This window comes from Hyla sarda, chromosome 1, assembly GCF_029499605.1.
Source record: "Hyla sarda isolate aHylSar1 chromosome 1, aHylSar1.hap1, whole genome shotgun sequence".
Taxonomy (NCBI): domain Eukaryota; kingdom Metazoa; phylum Chordata; class Amphibia; order Anura; family Hylidae; genus Hyla; species Hyla sarda.
The window spans coordinates 551375714-551397318 of record NC_079189.1 but is presented as its reverse complement, the minus strand read 5'-3'; the positions used below and the strand labels follow the sequence as shown (position 1 = coordinate 551397318).

At 43.1% G+C, this 21605-nt stretch overlaps 1 long non-coding RNA gene across 2 annotated transcripts in view; it reads right to left on the bottom strand.

Moving 5' to 3' along the window:
• Positions 1-18843, bottom strand: part of LOC130311394 (uncharacterized) — a 49943-nt gene extending 31100 nt beyond the window's left edge. For both annotated transcript variants that reach the window (XR_008859791.1, XR_008859794.1), the window contains exons 1-2: positions 18722-18843; positions 15628-15730 (exon numbers count right to left, since the gene is read on the bottom strand). This is a non-coding gene — a long non-coding RNA (uncharacterized LOC130311394). The remainder of the gene's footprint in view (positions 1-15627; positions 15731-18721) is intronic.
• Between the last annotated feature and the right edge of the window lie 2762 nt (positions 18844-21605).

The following is a 21605-nucleotide window of genomic DNA, read 5'->3' as shown; positions in this document are numbered from 1 at the left end:
GATGAAACAAGATGAAAAAACGTAAAAGGTTACAGGACGCAGACTCTCATATGGAGGGTGAACACAACAAACAGGAAGCTCTCGCAGACTGTCTGGAAATGATGAGTAAAGCGAAGCAGGCAGGTGACACCAGACAGCATGGTGGCACCACTCATCAGCATGTAAAAAAAGAAAACCCAGAATCAGCAGGTTTACAATTTACATCTTCATTTCATTATCTTTACTCGGAGTTCTGAAGAACAAACCATTCACAATGTGAGTAGCTTCATGTGCCAATAGAATGCATTTGGGAATTTTAGTCAAATTAATTGTAATAATATTAATAATCTTAAAAAAAGGCTGCATGCTTGCAGCTGAAACATTGCACCTTGATGGAATAAACACCCTTTCAAGTTTTTCACCTTACTACTGGAGTGCTGCAGTGTTCTTTTACTTCTGTATCGTTTTGGAGCCTCATGACCTGGGACTTCCACTGATTTGCACCCAATGTGCTGCTACCTTCTATCGTTTCTATATATATATATATATATATATATATATATATATATATATATACAGTGGTCCCTCAACATATGATGATAATTCGTTCCAAACGAGCCATCGTTTGTCGAATCCATCGTATGTTGAGGGATTCGTGCAATGTAAAGTATAGGAAGCTGTACTCACCTGTCCCCGCCGCTCGAGATGGTGTCCCCGCCGCTCCCGATGGTGATCCCGGGCCTCCGCTGGGCTCTCCTGGTCTTCTCCGGTCCTCCGCTGTCTTCTCCGGTCCTCTTCTGTCTTCTCCTGTCCTCTTCTGTCTTCCGCAAGGCCTTACTGGGCCTGCGTAGCGACGTCATTAGGCCGCTGCGTACGCCATTCCTATTGGATGGCGTGCGCAGCAGCGTATTGACGTCATCGAAGAGGGCCGAGACGACACCGGAAGACCAGCACTGGACCAGGAGGGCACCCCGGAGCATCGTGGAGGGGTAAGTAATACTTACCTCACCACACGGGGAACATTAAGCTGCTATCCGGCAGCAGCTTAGGCATTTGGCGCTGCCGGATAGCACTTAATGCGATGGCCCCGACATAAAAAAGCATCGTATGTCGATGCTGACATCGACATGCGATGGCCTCTGAGAGGCCATCGTATGTCGATTTCATCATATGTCGGGGCCATCGTAGGTCGGGGGGTCACTGTATATCAAAATATATCACAGTGCTTTTAGACCTGTTCTACACGGGCCAATTACAAGAGTAGTGCCCTATTTTCAGTAGTTGGCACAATATTTTAGATTCTACAGGGAGATGACTGACTGAGGGGGGTCACTGCTATGGTGGGTAGTGACATGCTGTAAAGACACTTGCTTCTGCTGAGACCAAAGCTATGTTCACATGGCGGAATTTGATTTCAATGGGATTCTGCTGCACCGTGCACAAGGCGAAATTTCTCTGCCAAGGAAATCCCGATTTCAGTGTCCACAGAAACAATTAGAGATGAGCGAACTTACAGTAAATTCGATTCGTCACGAACTTCTCGGCTCGGCAGTTGATGACTTATCCTGCATAAATTAGTTCAGCTTTCAGGTGCTCCGGTGGGCTGGAAAAGGTGGATACAGTCCTAGGAAAGAGTCTCCTAGGACTGTATCCACCTTTTCCAGCCCACGGGAGCACCTGAAAGCTGAACTAATTAATGCAGGAAAAGTCATCAACTGCCGAGCCGAAAAGTTCGTGACAAATCGAATTTACTGTAAGTTCGCTCATCTCTAGAAACATTGAACATGTTCATCACTTCTGTGGATTCCACTCGGAAATGCATTGCCGTCTATGGAGACAGCACAATTCCAAGCACTCCTAGCGCCAGCAGAACATTCAGATTTAAATGCGTTTTCCTGGCGGACATTACACAGATGTTTCCAATGTGTGAACAAAGCCTAAGGCCTCCTTCACATATGTCTGTTATCTGGGAGCCTCTCCCTCTGGCGCTGTAGGAAAAGCACCAAAGGGAAACTGATTGTAGAACTCATTCATTTGAATGGGACAGTTCACATTCATCCGACATCTCAGGTTGGACACCGGATGGTGGAACACGCCGAATGGAGGCAAGACAGGGGAACGTATGTTGCTGTGTTCCCCTGTCCAGCATGCACAATGAATGAACATTAGATTCTAAACAACTGATGACAACTGATGCACTTTTGGCATCAGTTGTGGCTGGGTTCACTGAATCCAGCCTTAGTTCAAGAAGTGCTGAGCACTGGGAGGGATCAGCCCATGAACAAACAAAGAAACATTCGTTGGCTCGTGGGGCCTGTCAAAAAATAATCGTCCATGTGACAGGGGATGTGTGGCCGACAATGGCAAAGAGCTGCATGAACATTGTACCAATTGTCCACGCTATCCTACCTGTCTGACAATCAAGCCATATAAAGGTTTCCAGGGTGAGGTAATACAGCATGTACCTTGTCCTATATAAAATGTAGATTAGGAAAGTGCATGATACTTTACTAACTGTATCTATTATCTAAATTAAGGGATGTTTTAAAAGGAAACCTTGTAAATATCAATAATGACCCGATGAAGTATATCACATTTCATCAGACTCAATAAACATGAAGAAAATAATGAAATCCAGAAATGTCTCCCGGTTAAACGTTGTGAAAGACAAATAACGGGGAACATTCCTAGGTGTCACACCAGCCGCTACTTGCTGACTCACTCGGATTTCAACAGCTCCAAACAGGAAGCTGAAACTCCAACCGCAGACATATGATCTCTGTTACTTCATGAGGTCAAGGAAAGAGAACAAGTAGGGAGAGCATCACACTGCTAAATACGAGCCTGTGGGAAAACAGGGCAAGACCTTTAGTACTGTCCTACACTAGCATGCGGATCTTTTTATTTTCTATTTGGCACCCCTCAGCTGTAGCAGGTGGACCAATGAGGAGGTGAATAATTTGGGGTTTGTTATCCTTTTTACAAAGATACATTTAACAAGAAGCTATTTTATCACAGTGAAGTGCGGACCACATGCTCATGAATGATCAAAGGCAAATACCTGCCTCCATCTAGGGTCTCTTATTACCCCTGGGGAGTCCAAAGAAGGAGGCCTGAAGAGTAGCTCCATATGGTATTAGATTATGGCTAAAAGAACAGAGAATTGCTTAAACAATAGTTCATAAAATAAATGAACAATAATACTCTCTTTAACAAATAAAGAGATTTACATGTATCCGTGCGCCATGTCACGCCATGCCACGCCACGCCCCCTCCATTCATGTCTTTGGATAGGGGATAAAATGTTTTTGCACGGAATACCCCTTTAATCCTTCTGCCAGACTGAACATTACACGTTCTTCATGGGTACACACATAGACCGTCACTGGTTTTGGTGATCCACACTCCATCTATACAGAACATATGTACATTAATTTTTTATAGCAGTGTAATCTTAGTGTCATTGTATACACATGACATATGATCAATAATATTTAAAGGAGATATTTCATGGGGAAATACCTACTAGGATAGTTAATTTAACCCTTAACTACCCCCCATTTGTGAGGGTCGGGGATTTTGTTTAAAGTCCCATGCAAATCTACTGGAGATATTTCAATACCTGGTACACATATTATTTATATGTCAAATAAAAAGATATGGAAGGAGATTTATCATTCTTTTCAAATGTATGGCTTTTATATGACAATTTTTTTTTTTACTTACTTGTGCCATGTAGCCAAAATTGTATTAAAGGGGTATTCTTTTAAAAAAATATTAAAAACATACATGTGACCTATTTATCAAATAGTCACACGACCTTGATAAATAAATTGCACGTAAGCAAAACCCGGGAAACCCGCTTACAAAATCTTTTTTTAAAGCAGAAAAGTGTTCCCCATATGTTAATAGCCGAAGTTCTTTATCTACCCTTTATTACCAGTAGCGTTGCTAGAGAGTGATGATGAGGGGGGCGTACTGCATCGGGTGACACCCTGACTGGCCTGCCTGGCACTAAATAGCTGCACTCCAACTATCCCGCAACAACCCATCCACCCTCCTCAGAAAGTAAAAAATATTAAAAACATACTATGCCGCACCATGAATATCCGTACTCTGGAGGCTTTTTTGTTTAATTTTGAGCCCGCATTTTGTGACGTTGGTGGGTGGAGTCTTGCGTTGCTGCGCTGAGGCCGGAGTTTACATCAGGAAGGAAGACAGTGCAGCACCAACAGGCACATAAACAATAGAGAAGCCACAAAAAAAAAACTGTCTCAGTACATTACCCACCCCAAAATGTGCATGAAGCTGTGTTACTATGGATGTTTCTTTTTTTCAAGGAAACATTTTAGTGCCACATATGGGTTATTTACGCAGTCTGTGAAAATTCTTACACAATTGTTTTGTGCCTTATTCTATTTTAACACAACATTCATTTTAAAATTCAGTGGGTACGCCAGCATGTACATGTCCTAAAATTAATAAGGTGTGCAGTGTGTATTTTCAACCTTAAAATTATTAGTTATATCATTAATTTTTTTCTATAATTAACATTAACATTAATCTAGTAGCTTTTTTTTCATGATGCAGAACAAGAACAGTTGTTAAAGTGGGGGTTAATGTCCTTTTCTGCGTATGCACTTTCTGTAAGCCAGGTTGGACCTGGAATACATGTGCGACTTTTAAATGGAGATGCAACTTTTTTTCTTCATAAACAGCGACCACTGCAAAGTAAAAAAAAAAATAATAATAATACTATGTGAGCAGATTTCAGAAATGAGCTTTGGAATAAGCAAAAATCTAAAAGTTGCAGCATGTATAGAAAAGTCGCATGTGCGCAAGTACGTGCAACTTTTTTGCGCAAAAAATATCTACTATGGAGCTTGATAAATCTCCTTCATGACATGATAATTAAATTAACCCTTACCTACACCCTTAAATAAAAGTACTTCCAGTACCTTATTCCACAATCTCCACTCTGCATCTCCTGGTGAATGCTTGCAAGCCACACCTGCCACACATGCCACGCCCGATTTCACAAAGACACGCCCACTGTGTAAGCCACACCCCTTTTATTCTTTACCCTTTCTGTGCATCGGTCTGGCTTGCAAATCACACCCAGTCCCACAAATCCATGTCCCTTTCTATTTTCAGCTTACAATATCTTCATCCCAAATTCATCCCACCTGAGGACAGGATATGAGGATGGGACATAAGGATGGAATATGAGGACGGGATATGAGGTTAGGATATGGGAACGGGATATGGGTACAGGATATGGGGTTGGGCTATGAGGATGGGCTATGAGGTCGGGATAGGAGGTCAGGATAGGAGGTCAAGATATGAGGATGGGATATAAGGATGGGATAGGAGGTCGAGATATGAGGATGGGATATGAGGTCGGGATAGGAGGTCAAGATATGAGGACGGGATATGAGGATGGGATAGGAGTTCGGGATATGAGGTCGAGATATGAGGCCGGGATAGGAGGTCAGGATATGAGGACGGGATACAAGGTTGAGATATAAGGACGGGATATGGGGACGGGATATGGGGTTGGGATATGGCAACAATATGTGAGGATGGGATATGAAGTCAAAGGATTAGGAAGGAAAAACCAGGCAACGCCGGGTACTTAGCTAGTTTGCTATAAAACTGCAGTACATACCTTGCACCACATGTTATAATGTGTTTTGCCTCGTCTTAAGGGGGTTTAGTGTTAAAGGGGCATGGCTTAAGAGATGTTGTCATTAGGCTCCAAAATTGCCCTAAAATTCTGTTGCAAATTAAGCAAACTAATAGTGGTGCAAGGTAGAACAAAAGAATATAAAACTGCACCTACTATATCAAACAGCATGAGCAACTATTATAAATCTGGTACATTCTTAGACGAGACAGTCTTGTCTAAGTTTAAATTGTCTAAGAGTTGGTTTTAGTAAATCTGCCCTAGTACGTGAGTTTTGACCAGAGTAAGCTTTTCCGAAACCATGTTTGGAAGAAGGACATGCAAATGTCATGATTTGGGGGCAAGGAGAAGTGAGCCTACTTGCCCATTCACTCTAAACGACAGATCAACAACTCACTTCTTGCGCTAAAGTGCATGGGTGTTGTAGTCAACAAAACAAACAGAACTGTACAAAGTCGAGGAACAAGCCAGGAACATAACGGAATACAATACTCAGATAACAGATATATAAATACAAACAAGGCAGAAAATAGCATACTAACATACAGTTCAGAAACTGGAATCAAGATTAACGGCAGATATAATAATATGAACAAGACTTGATATGAGGATAAGTTTACAGCAGACAAAGGTTAACTAAATGTCAGAACACTACACAGGTCAGGAAATCAAGAGCACTGTTCACACTGGACACAGAATAAGGAACACACTGGACACCCCACTCCAATCATGGAGGGACATCAATACTAAAGCCAAATAATAGCCTAGGTGGAAACAAAAATCTTGAATACAAGCAAACACGAATACAGACATAAGACTCACTCACTCCTAGATGGACGGATTAGCACAAGGCTCAGAACAGGATTCTATCCTAGGAGATCCAGGATCAAACAAGGTCAAAACAGGACTGACAAAACGCACAGTGTGAATACAGACTAAGGCAACACAAAGCAGAACGAACAATAAAAGAATACTAAAACCCGACAAAGTACACAGACAAAGCAGGCTAAAATCTATATGTCAAACAGGACAGATAATCATGGTTAAAACTCAGGATATGTGCACAGACAGACATAGTGAACATAATGCCAACATGGTCAGGATACAGGTTAGCAGCCCTGAGTAGAACCTGAAGAGGCCTTATATATCCTCCGAGTGCTGAAGTCAGGAAGGTTAATGCTTCCCATCCCAGAGAGAATGAACACAGAAACTGTTCAGGCATAAACAATGTCTGAACAGGACCCAAAGCAGAAAATACAAAATACAGACAAATGGATATTACAGCAAAGCAGCAAATGTAGGGTTAAAGAGCTGCTTTGCATATCCTTCTTCCCAGAGTTCCCAGTGGAGCATGAATAACAACTATATGTCTTCACATCTCCTCAAGGAGAAACATTACCTCTATGGTATGGTTTCTTTACATTCTTTTGCCCTTTCTTTATAAATGACACTTAAAAGGAATCTGTCAGCTGCAATTCACATTTCAAACCGCCAACACTGTGACATAGCTCTTAGGGAAAGGAGACCCATCGCACCTTTCATATATCTGTTGGAGCTTCCATACCATAGAAAAATTCTTGTATTCTCTGATGCCAAGTATCAAAGAGGCGTTCCCAAGACTCTAAAGTATTGTGCGTTGGGACACCTCCTCGCTCCCCCTCCCATTCCTGTCCCTGCTTAACTTACATTCAGGGCTCAGCCTCCAGTGCCAAGCCCTGTTCCCAAATCTCCTTCCTGTGCATTGGATACAAATTTTTCACATGTGAGATTTGGAAACAGGGCTCAGCTTCCAGCAAACTGTCATTCAAGCAGGGACGGGGATAGGAAGAGTCATTCCAGCTCTTAGCACTTGAGGAGCTTGGGTACACCTCTTTGACACTTGGCACCAGGGAATAAAAGCATTTTTCTATGTTATGGAAGCACAGGCAGATAAATGAAAGGAACCATGTGTCTTGTCAAAACAGTGTCAGCAGTTTGGAATGTGAATTGTAGTTGACAGGTTCCCTTTACAATACCGAGTTTTATATAGATGAATGCAAAATAGAAGAATAGAAGGGACATAATATATTTATATATATATATATATATATATATATATATATAGACAAGGATACCGCTCTTTCTTCTTTGCTTTTTGTTACTTGTTATAATAATTTAGGGAATACATGCCTTCCTGCCCTGGTCGGCATCAGCTCCTTATTTCTTTTGGAAAGTGGAAAAATAGTATAGCTCAAAAGAAACAGGCTACATGTAAAATAATAGCACCATACTATATAAAAATAACAGTGCTATATTGTTATGTAGGGACCACCGGCAATGAAATAATCTGAATAGAAGGCAAGGGCCTGTAGATTGAGCAGATCTGGAACATTTTCTCTTTGTCCTGCTCCCCATCCCCTATGATCAGCATGCAGAGCATTAGACTTGCTAAGCTTTTATACCCCTATGTAAATAATTTGGGAGGAAAGCTTTAAATGTATCACGTTCTGGAGTATTCACGGTGCAGGAAGAGATTAACTTCAGCAGACTAATTCTCTCCGGATGGTTCTGCCTTACTATTCCATTCTCTCTGTAAATGGATGGAATATGACACTACTCCGGGCCGTGTGCTAAATGGGGGGAAAATTCATGACATCATCTTCTAAAAAGAAAAAAGCTGAATCATTAGAAGTGCAGTGCAGAGCATATGTTAACTCTCGCTGCCACATCAACATTTAGGGCGCTGTCTTCACGCAGTTCAACATCGTACACTATGATCCCACAGCTCAGTATATTATTTTAACCCAGTCTACAGCCCTGCAGACATGATAAAAGAGTAAGAATAAGACATCATGCACACAGCAGAGTAATAATACTGTATACAAGGAGTCTGTACAGCAGCACATATCTACACCTCTGTATTATGGAGGTAGTCTTCCCCATAAGTAAATCAACATATGATACATGTATAATTCTGAACTTACGAAGTCATAAGATGGCTGAGTGTATGAGACTTAACCCCTTAAGGATGCAGGACGTAAATGTACGTCCTGGTGAGGTGGTACTTAACGCACCAGGACGTACATTTACGTCCTGTGCATAACCGCGGGCATCGGAGCGATGCCCGTGTCATGCGCGGCTGATCCCGGCTGCTGATCGCAGCCAGGGACCCGCCGGCAATGGCCGACGCCCGCGATCTCGCGGGCGTCCGCCATTAACCGCTCAGGTGCCGGGATCAATACAGATCCCGGCATCTGCGGCAGTTCGCGATTTAAATGAACGATCGGATCGCCCGCAGCGCTGCTGCGGGGATCCGATCATTCAGAACGCCGGACGGAGGTCCCCTCTCCTTCCTCCGTCCGGCTCCCGGCGTCTCCTGCTCTGGTCTGTGATCGAGCAGACCAGAGCAGGAGATGACCGATAATACTGATCTGTTCTATGTCCTATACATAGAACAGATCAGTATTAGCAATCATGGTATTGCTATGAATAGTCCCCTATGGGGACTATTCAAGTGTAAAAAAAAAAATGTAAAAAAATGTAAAAGTAAAAGTAAAAAAAAAGTGAAAAATCCCCTCCCCCAATAAAAAAGTAAAACGTCAGTTTTTTCCTATTTTACCCCCAAAAAGCGTAAAAAACATTTTTTATAGACATATTTGGTATCGCCGCGTGCGTAAATGTCCGAACTATTAAAATAAAATGTTAATGATCCCGTACGGTGAACGGCGTGAACGAAAAAAAAATTCCTACTTTAATACATTTTATGAAAAAAAAATTATAAAAAATTTATTAAAAGTTTTTTATATGCAAATGTGGTATCAAAAAAAATTACAGATCATGGCGCAAAAAATGAGACCCCATACCGCCACTTATACGGAAAAATAAAAAAGTTAGAGGTCATCAAAATAAAGGGATTATAAACGTACTAATTTGGTTAAAAAGTTTGTGATTTTTTTTAAGCGCAACAATAATATAAAAGTATATAATAATGGGTATCATTTTAATCGTATTGACCCTCAGAATAAAGAACACATGTCATTTTTACCATAAATTGTACGGCGTGAAAACAAAACCTTCCAAAATTAGCAAAATTGCGTTTTTCGTTTTAATTTCCCCACAAAAATAGTGTTTTTTGGTTGCGCCATACATTTTATGATATAATGAGTGATGTCATTACAAAGGACAACTGGTCGCGCAAAAAACAAGCCCTCATACTAGTCTGTGGATGAAAATATAAAAGAGTTGTGATTTTTAGAAGGCGAGGAGGAAAAAATGAAAACGTAAAAATTAAATTGTCTGAGTCCTTAAGGCCAAAATGGGCTGAGTCCTTAAGGGGTTAAAGGGGTACTCCGGGGAAGTTAAGGAAAAAAAAATGCCCCAAAGCCATCACAATACCTGTTATGTGTCTCCTGTAGTTATTCATGTGATTTTGGCAGTTCCTTTGGCCCCTGATGTCTCCTAAATACTTTTTTTGCTTATCTGCAGCATAGACTACAACTCCCAGAATTCAGCTCTGTGTAATGGCTGCCAGCCAACTGCTTTCACTATCTGTGTGCAGGCTTACACTGCAGCTCTCTCACACTCTCACACTCTCTCACACTCGAACACACACACACACACACACACACACTGGGGGAGATTTATCAAACTGTGTGAGAGAAGAGAAAAAGTGGAGGGATTTTCCCACAGCAACCAGCTAACAAGCTGAGGTAAAGTGAAAGCCGAGCTGTGATTGGCTGCATATGGGGAAATCTCTCCACTTTTTCTCTCACACAGTTTGATAAATCCGGGCCACCTCCTGCTATGAATTTTTCTGAATGGCAGCATATGCAAAAGAAAAACAGCAGCTACGGTATGTGCTCAGTTGTGACTGAGAATCTTCACTGCTTTTTCTCTCACAAGCTCCTCACACAGGGAGGGGAGGTGTGGCTGTACAGCCAGAGCTCTAGCCCAATCAGAAATCAGACATAGATCAGGTGGTGTTGTCTTGATGGGAGGGGTTGCTCTCACTGAGGAGACAACGTGGATCTAAAAAATTTATTTTTCTCTCACTTCCTGCATGTAAGTGACAGCTGAAAGAGGAAAACTGTTCTACATAGCTAATGAATGATATTTAGACAAATGCATAGGTTGGTGAGAGGGAAAGAATGGGCTATGGATTTAGTTCCCCGGAGTACCTCTTTAAGTCTAGGAAGGGTATTCTTGCACAAAGAAATATGTCTGAATCTAAAGAACTTTTCTTCTATTCGCTCTGTGACTGTACCCATAAAGGGGTAATAAAACTTGGAGATTATGTAGCACTAGAAATATATGATCGCTTTCTTCCAAAAAACAGTGTCACATCTGCCTATAAATTATATGTAGTATTACAGCTTAACCCCATTCACTTCAGTATGACATAAGGGGACTAAGGGTGCGTTCACACTACGGAATTCCCACGGAATTCCACGAGCGGAACTCCACGAGCAGAATTCCGCGGTGTGAACTTAACATTAGTGTGAATGGGTCTCCGCGAGACCCGTTCACACTGAGGAATTTTAGCGGTGGACAATCCCGTCGCTGAAATTGTTCCACGCAAATTAAGAACATGTTCATTCTTTGCGCGGATTCCTCGAGCACTGCATAGCCCATCAATGGTGATGGCTTAGTGCCCCGCGGCCCTAGCGCTGGAGTACCCTCGGCAGTGGCCGCCAGGCGGAATCTCTGCTCGCGGAATTCAGCGAGCGGAGATTCCGCAGTGTGAACGCACCCTAAGTCTGTATTATCTGAATACATTTTAGGAGTGTGTTTATTGTGATAGAATTCCTTTTGAAGGTCCACATATGGGGTCACAAGCACCTTTAAAAAAATAGTCTCATGGAACAAAACTCATCCCCTGTCTCCAATCTCCTGTATGGAGCCCCAGCTCTCCACCATAGCGGTGGATCATGACCTCTGTCTGAAGCGGGGGCCACCAAGTCTCCTCAATATTTCTCTATGGGAGAGCTGAAGATAGCCAAACTGCTCTCTCCCTTAGAGATATACGGAGGGGGGGGCGTGTCAGTCCCCGCTTTGGGCAGGGGTCGTGACACTCAGCTCCAGTAGAGAGCCGGAGCTCCATACAGGAGATTGCGGGGGCTGCAATCTAAAACCTATTCCCTATCCTGCAGATAGGGGATAAGTTTTATTCCATAAGATATCTCCTTTAAAGGGTCTGAGTCTGTGCTTTGAATTAATTGTGTGACTCAGTCTGGCGGTCTGAACTAATTTTGGGGGTCTGTGTCTACAGTCAGAATTTTGAGAGTTTAAAGGAGATAAATAAAAAAATAAGTGTCAGTGGGCAGGAGCAGAGAGGCAGCAGAAGACAACTCGGTGGTGTATTTTGTAATTTCTCTTTTTATCTCAGACAATCCTTTTAATTTTTGGGGCTAAGTTTACGGTTGGAATTCATCTTCATCAATCTGACAGTTGCAATGCACATTCTAATCTGCTGACGCTGTTAGGACAAGGGCACCCAATGGAAATTTTTATATATCTGTGTGTGCTTCAATAATATAAAAATATGTTTTCATTCTCTGGTGTCACTCCCCTCAGTCAGCTGGAAGCTTAGCCCTGTTTCCAAATATGTAACCTACACACATTTTGTATGCACAGTGCAGGAACAAGATTTGAAAACAGGACTTGGCTTTCAGCTGTCAGTCACGCAGGGACATGAATGAGAGAGGAAGCAAGAAGGTATCTTAGCCTGCAGCATTTCGGGGGTTTGGGAACGCTGCCTTGACACAAGAGAATGGAAGCATTTTTTTACATTATGGTAGCACAGACTGATATATAAAAGGAGCCATGTGTCTTTTTGTTCTAATAGTGTGAAAAGTTTGGAACGTGAATTGATGCTGACAGATTACCTTTAAAGGGTCACATTCAGTCTCGGCACCCAGGGCAGCACGAGTCGAAATATGGCCCTGCTGTTGATTGGCTTACATGGTTATGTGTTGTGTACAACATGCCATTAAGGAGATCAACCAGACATCATGAGGACCAGGGTACCAGCGGTATGGGAATGGTATAAAAATTCCTATTAAAATGTATTACTGTTTTTCATTTTTATTCATTTAGTGCCCAAGGGGATTATTTTTGAGTCTGTCTCATTCTGGCAATGATTACCAGCAATGTAAATGCTGTAAATCAGGGCAGTAAAGTGAATAACACTGTGACTTTTGGCTTGTGTTCACATGACATGGCCGTTCCTCTGACACTGATTATGTTGGGCAGGAATGGTGTTTTGAAAGCTTAAAATTCTTTCCCCAAATACCAGCGTGTTTCCCATATAAAGTCACTCTGTTCCATGTGTAATGTCCAAACAGTTTTACATTACCCAGAACCAGGATTAATCATCCTGTATTCTCAAGTGACTGAGCCTAACATTGTATTCATTCACTCTGAAAGACCCCATAATGATAAACTTTAGATGAAAGACAGGACATGTATTTTAATGACGCCATATAGTAAATATGACACATATACAGTGACCCCTTGACCTACGATGGCCCCGGCATACGATCATTTCAACATACGATGGCCTCTCAGAGGCCATCGCATGTTGAAGGCAGCATCAACATACGATGCTTTTGTATGTCGGGGCCATCGCATAAACGGCTATCCGGCAGTGCGGACTGCTTCAGCTGCCACCGGATAGCCATTTACGGTGCCCCATGTGGTCCGCAGATGATCACTTACCTGTCCTCAGGGCTCCGGCGCGTCCTCTTCGGGATCCCCTGCATCGTCGGCGCTCTCCATCGTCGTCATCACGTCGCTGCGCACGCCGTCCCGTCATCCAATAGGAGCGGCGTGCGTAGCGCTGTGATGGCGGCGACTGAGAGCGAGGATGCTGGACAAGCAGAGACCCCGGTGACGCGGTGACAGTGATGGAGGGTGACATCCAGGGCAGCGGTGACGAACGGTGACGGTGACGGAGTATAACCTCCAATACCAGTGGTCTTCAACCTGCGGACCTCCAGATGTTGCAAAACTACAACTCCCAGCATGCCCGGACAGCCGTTCTATACTGTCCTATACTTTACTGTCCTATACTTTACATTGCACGGATCCCTCAACATACGATGGTTTCAACAAACGATGGTCCATTTGGAACGGATTACCATCGTATGTTGAGGGACCACTGTATAGTAAATTGGCACTTTGGGCAGAGGGTCACTTCACACAGTTTTATAGTTCTTTACTAAGATAACAGTGGCCTAGATTTATCAACCTGGATTTCCCTTGAGTTTGGCATACATTGGGCCCAGCTTTGGTGCAGTGTGAAGCATCTACATCTAAAACAAGTTCTTAGACATTCTTGGCACTACAATGGACAAGCTTTGGTTTTGTGCGCGATGAGCAGTGGCCTAAAATATGAGGCACTGTGCTAAGTTGCGCCAACAATAAAGCACAGACTTGATGTCACCTGTGAGCCAGTGGATATAACAGCAATGTAATCTACATAGCTAACAGATCTATAGGTATTGAGCATTGCTTCTTTTAAGCTATTTTATGTTTTTTAACAAACATTATTTGGTAGGGGTGATCCACCATAAAAACATTTTTTTTGAGAGGTGCCCCAAGATGAAAAACGTTTGGAATCTAAGGTGTATGACCATCTTAGGAAAGGCTGATGCTGTAAATGTTCCAAGACATGCCCCTGAAATACCAATAAGGTTGGTGATGTTGGCGCAGGCATGACATCATGGGGGCCTGTGTCACTGCCATTGTGATGTCAATAGGGAGGTTGTCAAGGACATGTGCTAGTAAGGCCCATGGAGAGACTATTGGAAGTAATAACATCATCGGCATTATGACACAACAGTCATGAGGTCATAATGGGTCATTGTCGGTGACACTGCCCGACATGTTCTCATTAAGGTGCCACGAAAGTTGGTGATGTCCTCAGATGATATCACAGGTGGTTGGGTTGGCAGTGATGATTTCACTAGGTGTATATCTATAAATTAGGTGTAGTGACAACATAGTAGCTTTACGTCAGCCATGTCAGCCACCATATAAATGATGATACAGTGGTCCCTCAACATACGATGGTAATCCGTTCCAAATGGATCATCATTTGTTGAAACCATCGTATGTTGAGGGATCCGTGCAATGTAAAGTATAGGACAGTGGTCTTCAACCTGCGGACCTCCAGATTTTGCAAAACTACAACACCCAGCATGCCCGGACAGCCAACGGCTGTCCAAGCATGCTGGGAGTTGTAGTTTTGCAACATCTGGAGGTCCGCAGGTTGAAGACCACTGGTATTAAAGGTTGTACTCACCTGTCCCTGCCGCTCCGGACTGTCACTGCTGCCCTGGATGTCACCATCCATCGCTGTCGCCGCGTCCCCGGGGTGTCCCTGCCGCTCCGTCCACTGTTTCCTCGGCATCCTCGCTCTCCGTCGCCACCATCACGTTGCTACGCACGCCGCTCCTATTGGATGACGGAACAGCGTGCGCAGCGGCGTGATGCCGACGATGGAGAGCGCAGACGATGCAGGGGATCCCGAAGAGGATGCACCGGAGCTCTGAGGTCAGGTAAGTGATCGTCAGCGGACCACACGGGGCACCGTAAACGGCTATCTGGTGGCAGCTGAAACAGTCTGCGCAGCCGGATAGCCGTTTATGCGATGGCCCAGACATACAAAAGCATCGTATGTTGATGCTGCCTTCAACATGCGATGGTCTCTGAGAGGCCATCATATGTTGAAGTGATCGTATGTCGGGGCCATCGGAGGTCGGGGGGGGGGGGGTCACTGTACAGTGATATAGCTGTGGAGGGAGGGGTCTGATGTTGTCTTAGTGACATTACTACTGATGACATCCTATGAATGGATGATGGAGCAGGTGCCTCCACCCAAGAAGTGTCATCTATATGCATTCAGACTGCATTGAGGTCTGGTAATATTTTAAACTTTACAGATTTGTGAGGTCCCAAATTGACAATAGGTAGAACCTTACTTATCCATGCAAAGTGATTGATGATAATATAGGGAGCAGCCATCAGCTGGTCGGCATGTGCATACATATGATAGATTGATGCCACGTTATCTCTTGGCCCGCTCTGTAACATAAAAAGAAATTCCTTACTTCAGCATGAAAGAAAAAAGAAGCTTTAAATAACAGTGAAGTGTGTGTATTCCCCGAGCATCTGTTCTATATGAGATGACGCTCTGCAGACATGAACATAATCCAAATCAGAGCAGTTACCTATCCAGGGCTCGAGAACTGAAGAACATTAGATACAGCTCTGCTCACACTAACACCTTATGCTTTCTGTCAGGAGTTCTAATGTTAAAGGGGTACTCCGGTGGAAAAAAAAATTTTTTAAATCAACTAGTGCCAGAAACTTAAACAGATTTGTAAATGACTTCTATTAAAAAATCTTAATCCTTCCAGTACTTATTAGCTGCTGAATACTACAGAGGAAATTCTTTTCTTTTTGGAACACAGAGCTGTCTGCTGACATCCTGACCACAGTGCTCTCTGCTGACATCACGACCACTATGCTCTCTGCTGACATCTCTGTCCATTTTAGGAACTGACCAGAGCAGCATATGTTTGCTATGGGGATTTTCTCCTGTTCTGGACAGTTCTTAAAATGGACAGAGATGTCAGCAGAGAGCACTGTGGTCATGATGTCAGCAGAGAGCTCTGTGTTTCAAAAGGAAAATAATTTCTTCTGTAGTATTCAGCAGCTAATAAGTACTGGCACCTATATCAGCCAACTTAGGTGGGGCTTGCAGTCTGCCTCCCTCCTCCCATTGTATGTGTGCCCAGGCAAACTGGAGGGTACCTGGGAGGAAGCTGTGAGTCGGTCCTAATGCTGCTGTAATTGCCCACTGGCCCCTGGTTTTGCTTATCACGCACAGGTAGGTTTAGTGTTAGGTCCCGTGCCACTTGAGAAACCTTGGCGTTGGTGTGCGGGCTCAGGTATGTCCTTCATACAAGGATATACTGGCTAATGTCTCAATTCTAACATCAGTGTTGAGGGATAGCCAATGTCATTGTTTACATCTACCACAGTAGTGCACCCATATTCCTGTATTGTATTCTAATTGTTACACACCCACACCGTCTATCTGGTGTAGGATTCTATTGTGGCACTTGTAGTCCGCTACAGGCATCCTCCATTGTATGCATTTTTATGCTGGGGATCGCCCCTAGCAACAGACCACAGGGCAGGATCTGCTCCCCCAGTATAAATGCACAACCGCATTTGGGTTTGAGCACCTCCTGCCATTTGAGACCACGTCTTTGTTGTTGTTTAAGTACTGGAAGGATTATGATTTTTTTATAGAAGTCATTTACAAATCTGTTTAACTTTCTGGCACCAGTTGATTTAAAAAAAAAATTAAAAAAATAGTGGGGCTTCAAAATATATATACACCTAATGCCTGCTCTAGTGTCCACAGTCAAGATAGCGAATATGACATTAACCACCAGTCTTACAAGCCATGTTCTTATGACAACACTGCCTGCTCATTTAGAGTTATCATACATTTTGAGTTCACCGCAAACTATCATATCACTTTAGTTTTCTAACTTTCTTACTTCTACAGGCAAACAAAATGGATTTGAAACAAAACAAACTTTCCATTGACCTCTATGGATGGAGCAGCTAGGCTGAATTAAAGTATAAGAGTATAAGATGGTCACAGGGGTCAAAGTCTTATTATAGGTGAATGTCCCAGATGTGGGGGCCTACACCTATAACAATAGTCCGCTGCAGCACAGGACCAATAAGTGTTGTCATAGGGACAAGAACACAGAAGCTATTACACCTATAACACTAGTCAGCTGCAGCACAGGACCAATAAGTGTTGTCATAGGGACAAGAACACAGAAGCTATTCTCTAAGGCTGCATTTAAAGGGGTAGTCAAGAGGGAATCATTTTATTTCATATCAACTGGTGCCAGAAAGTTATATGCTCCAGAGGAACTTATGTAATTCTTACCAGTCTGACCACAGTGCTCTCTCCTACCACCTCTGTCCGTGTCACAAACTGTCCAGAGTAGAAGCAAATCCCCATTGCAAACCTATCCTGCTCCGGGCAGTTCCCGACATGGACAGAGGTGTTAGCAGAGAGCAGAAATTCCAAAAGAAAAGAACTTCCTCTGGAGCATACAGCAGCTGATAAGTAATGGAAGGATTAAGATTTTTAAATAGAAGTAATTTACAAATCTATTTAACTTTCTGGCTCCAGTTGATTTAAAAAAAAATGTTTTGCAGTGGAGTACCCCTTTAACTTCAACTTCTCAAAGACTGGCTCAGAGATATGATTAAGGAAAAAAAAGGGAACTGCAATACAGATACCATGTTTTATAGTTCCATTGTTAATAGGGTGAGTATAGTGCCATAGTAAATACACAGCATATGTTGCTGGTTAACAATGTGTTGGTAAAGAGCTTTTTCTTAAATTGAATAAATTCAATTTTTTATATCGAGGAGGAACTTAGAGGCCAATTCTTGGCAGTGTTAACCAAGGATCTGCAAACAGGGCGGTTTTTCTTGCCGGAGCACAACATGACAGAGCGGCATTCCTCCTGTAATTACATTTTATTCTACACACAACAAACTGATTCATAGAAGACAGAAGAATAGAAAACCCCAACTGAAAACCGAAGGATCGTTCCTGTGATTCACACTATGATAAATAATACCCCCAGCATACAAACTTTAATTGTCTTTGTTTCAATTGGTAATTTAAAGATCTCTGCTTGCTGTCACCGGTTAAAAACATTCTTCCAGATGTTAAATACCTTCTTCCTGCTCACAGATAGAAGTATACACTTGTATATAGTTTAGACCAGTGGTCCCCAAATTTTGGCCCTCCAGATGTTGCAAAACTACAACTCCCAGCATGCCCGGACAACCAACGGCTGTCCAGGCATGCTGGGAGTTGTAGTTTTGCAACATCTGGAGGGCCACAGTTTGGAGACCACTGGTCTGGACTAGCAGATTGGGCTGTACTTTTTACCTAAATTGATATAGGATTTGTGTTTTTTGTGTAATGCCCAGGCTGCAAATATTAAAAAACAAACTTTGACTTACCTTCGTCCTCCGTTCCCCCGTTGCTAAGGAACCGGCGTCACTGTTCTCCGCTGCTCTTGCTGCTTCCTGGTGTTGGGATGTCTCAGAGCCTTCAGTCTTTCACCGGCTGCAGAGATGTCCCGCCTCTGCCGATGATAGGCTGAGCGCATTGTCATAACAATCGGCTCAGCCTATCATCGGCAGAGGCGGGAAATCGCTGCGGCCGGTGATAGGCTGAAGGCTCTGTGACGTTCCCATCCCCAGGAAGCAGCAAGAACAGCGGAGGGACCATGAGGCCGGTTCCTTAGCAACGGGGAAACGGAGTACGAAGGTAAGTCAAAGTTTGTTTTTTTAATATTTGCAGCCCGGGCACAGGAATACAAAGTACAGCACAGCGGCTGATAATTATTTGGCGGGGTGGGGGAAAGAAGCAGCGCTTGCGGGTGACATACGGTATGATTAGCCCCCCCCGGTGTGGGGTGCAGCGCTGAGCTGATAAACTGGGGGGACGTTGGGGGGGCAATGTATGTTGTTACGGTACATACCGTAAGAAAATAAGCCCTAGTGTGTTTTTTGTGTCTAAAATTAATATAAGACCCGGTCTTATTTTCGGAGAAACACGGTATACTCCCACTGGATTGCATAAACTAGATACAAATGTAGCAAATGCTTAGCGAACTAGTATGTTCACTATTCACTGTCAGCAAACAGAGATCATGAAATGAATCTAGATAAGAGTAGCAAGGTCAGGTTGAGATTAAAGGAGATATCCAGTGGTGAAAAACGTATCCCCTATCCTAAGGATAGGGGATAAGTTTCAGATCAGCCCCAGCGGTTGGACCCCTGCGATCTCCTGTACGGGGCCCCGACAGCCGCGGAAAGGGGGCGTGTTGACCACTGCGCAAAGCGGCGGCTGACACGCCCCCTCAATACAACTCTATGGCGGAGTTGGAGCGCTGCCTTCGGCAATCTCCGGCTCTGCCATAGCGATGTATTGAGGGGGCGTGTCGGCCGCCGCTTTGTGCGGTGATCGACACCCGCTATCTGGCCAGCGAGCCGGGGCCCTGTACAGACAGTTCGCGGGGGGTCCGACCGCTGGGGCTGATCTGGAACTTATCCCCTATCCTTAGGATAGGGGATAAGTTTTTCACCACTGGACTACCCCTTTAACAATAAGAATGCTGCATATTGGACTACGGAACAGAGAAACATAAAATTGTGGTGTCAAAAGAAGAAAAGTTATGTGTAAAAATATAGAGGAGTAAATGTAATATATTCCAGGTACAAATAATAAACTGTGTTATGCTTAGTGCAGGGCAGGACTTAACGCACCAGGACGTACATTTACGTCCTAAGCATAACCGTGTCATGCCCGTGTCATGCGCGGCTGATCCCGGCTGCTGATCGCAGCCAGGGACCCGCCGGCAATGGCCGACGCCCGCGATCTCGCGGGCGTCCGCCATTAACCCCTCAGGTGCCGGGATCAATACAGATCCCGGCATCTGCGGTAGTTCGCGATTTAAATGAACGATCGGATCGCCCGCAGCGCTGCGGGGATCCGATCATTCATAACGCCGCACGGAGGTCCCCTCTCCTTCCTCCGTGCGGCTCCCAGCGTCTCCTGCTCTGGTCTGTGATCGAGCAGACCAGAGCATGAGATGACCGATAATACTGATCTGTTCTATGTCCTATACATTCAAGTGTAAAAAAACTATTCAAGTGTAAAAAAAAATGTAAAAAAATGTAAAAGTAAAAGTAAAAAAAAAGTGAAAAATCCCCTCCCCCAATAAAAAAGTAAAACGTCCGTTTTTTCCTATTTTACCCCCAAAAAGCGTAAAAAACATTTTTTATAGACATATTTGGTATCGCCGCGTGCATAAATGTCCGAACTATTAAAATAAATTGTTAATGATCCCGTACGGTGAACGGCGTGAACGAAAAAAAATAAAAAAGTCCAAAATTCCTACTTTTTTAATACATTTTATTAAAAAAAAAATTATAAAAAATATATTAAAAGTTTTTTATATGCAAATGTGGTATCAAAAAAAAGTACAGATCATGGCGCAAAAAATGAGCCCACATACTGACGCTTATACGGAAAAATAAAAAAGTTATAGGTCATCAAAATAAAGAGATTATAAATGTACTAATTTGGTTAAAAAGTTTGTGATTTTTTTTAAGCGCAACAATAATATAAAAGTATATAATAATGGGTATCATTTTAATCGTATTGACCCTCAGAATAAAGAACACAAGTCATTTTTACCATAAATTGTACGGAGTGAAAACAAAACCTTCCAAAATTAGCAAAATTGCGTTTTTCGTTTTAATTTCCCCACAAAAATAGTGTTTTTTGGTTGCGCCATACATTTTATGATATAATGAGTTATGTTATTACAAAGGACAACTGGTCGCGCAAAAAACAAGCCCTCATACTAGTCTGTGGATGAAAATATAAAAGAGTTATGATTTTTAGAAGGCGAGGAGGAAAAAATGAAAACGTAAAAATTAAATTGTCTGAGTCCTTAAGGCCAAAATGGGCTGAGTCCTTAAGGGACTTCAGTGCTCTCTGCTGACATCTCTGTCCATTTTAGGAACTGCCAGAACAGTATATGTTTGCTATGGGGATTTCCTTTTACCCTGGACAGTACCTAAAATGGACAGAGATGTCAGCAGAGAGCACTGTGCTCATGATGTCAGCAGACAGCTCTGTGTTTCAAAAAGAAAAGAGTTTACACTGTAGTATTCAGCAGCTAATAAGTACAGGAAGGATTAAGATTTTTTTAATAGAAGTAATTTACAAATCTGGCACCAGTTGATTTAAAAAAAAAAAAAGTTTTTCACTGGAGTACCCCTTTAAAAGGTCACCAAAGAGAGAATCCCTGGGTCATGCACCATCCTCTCC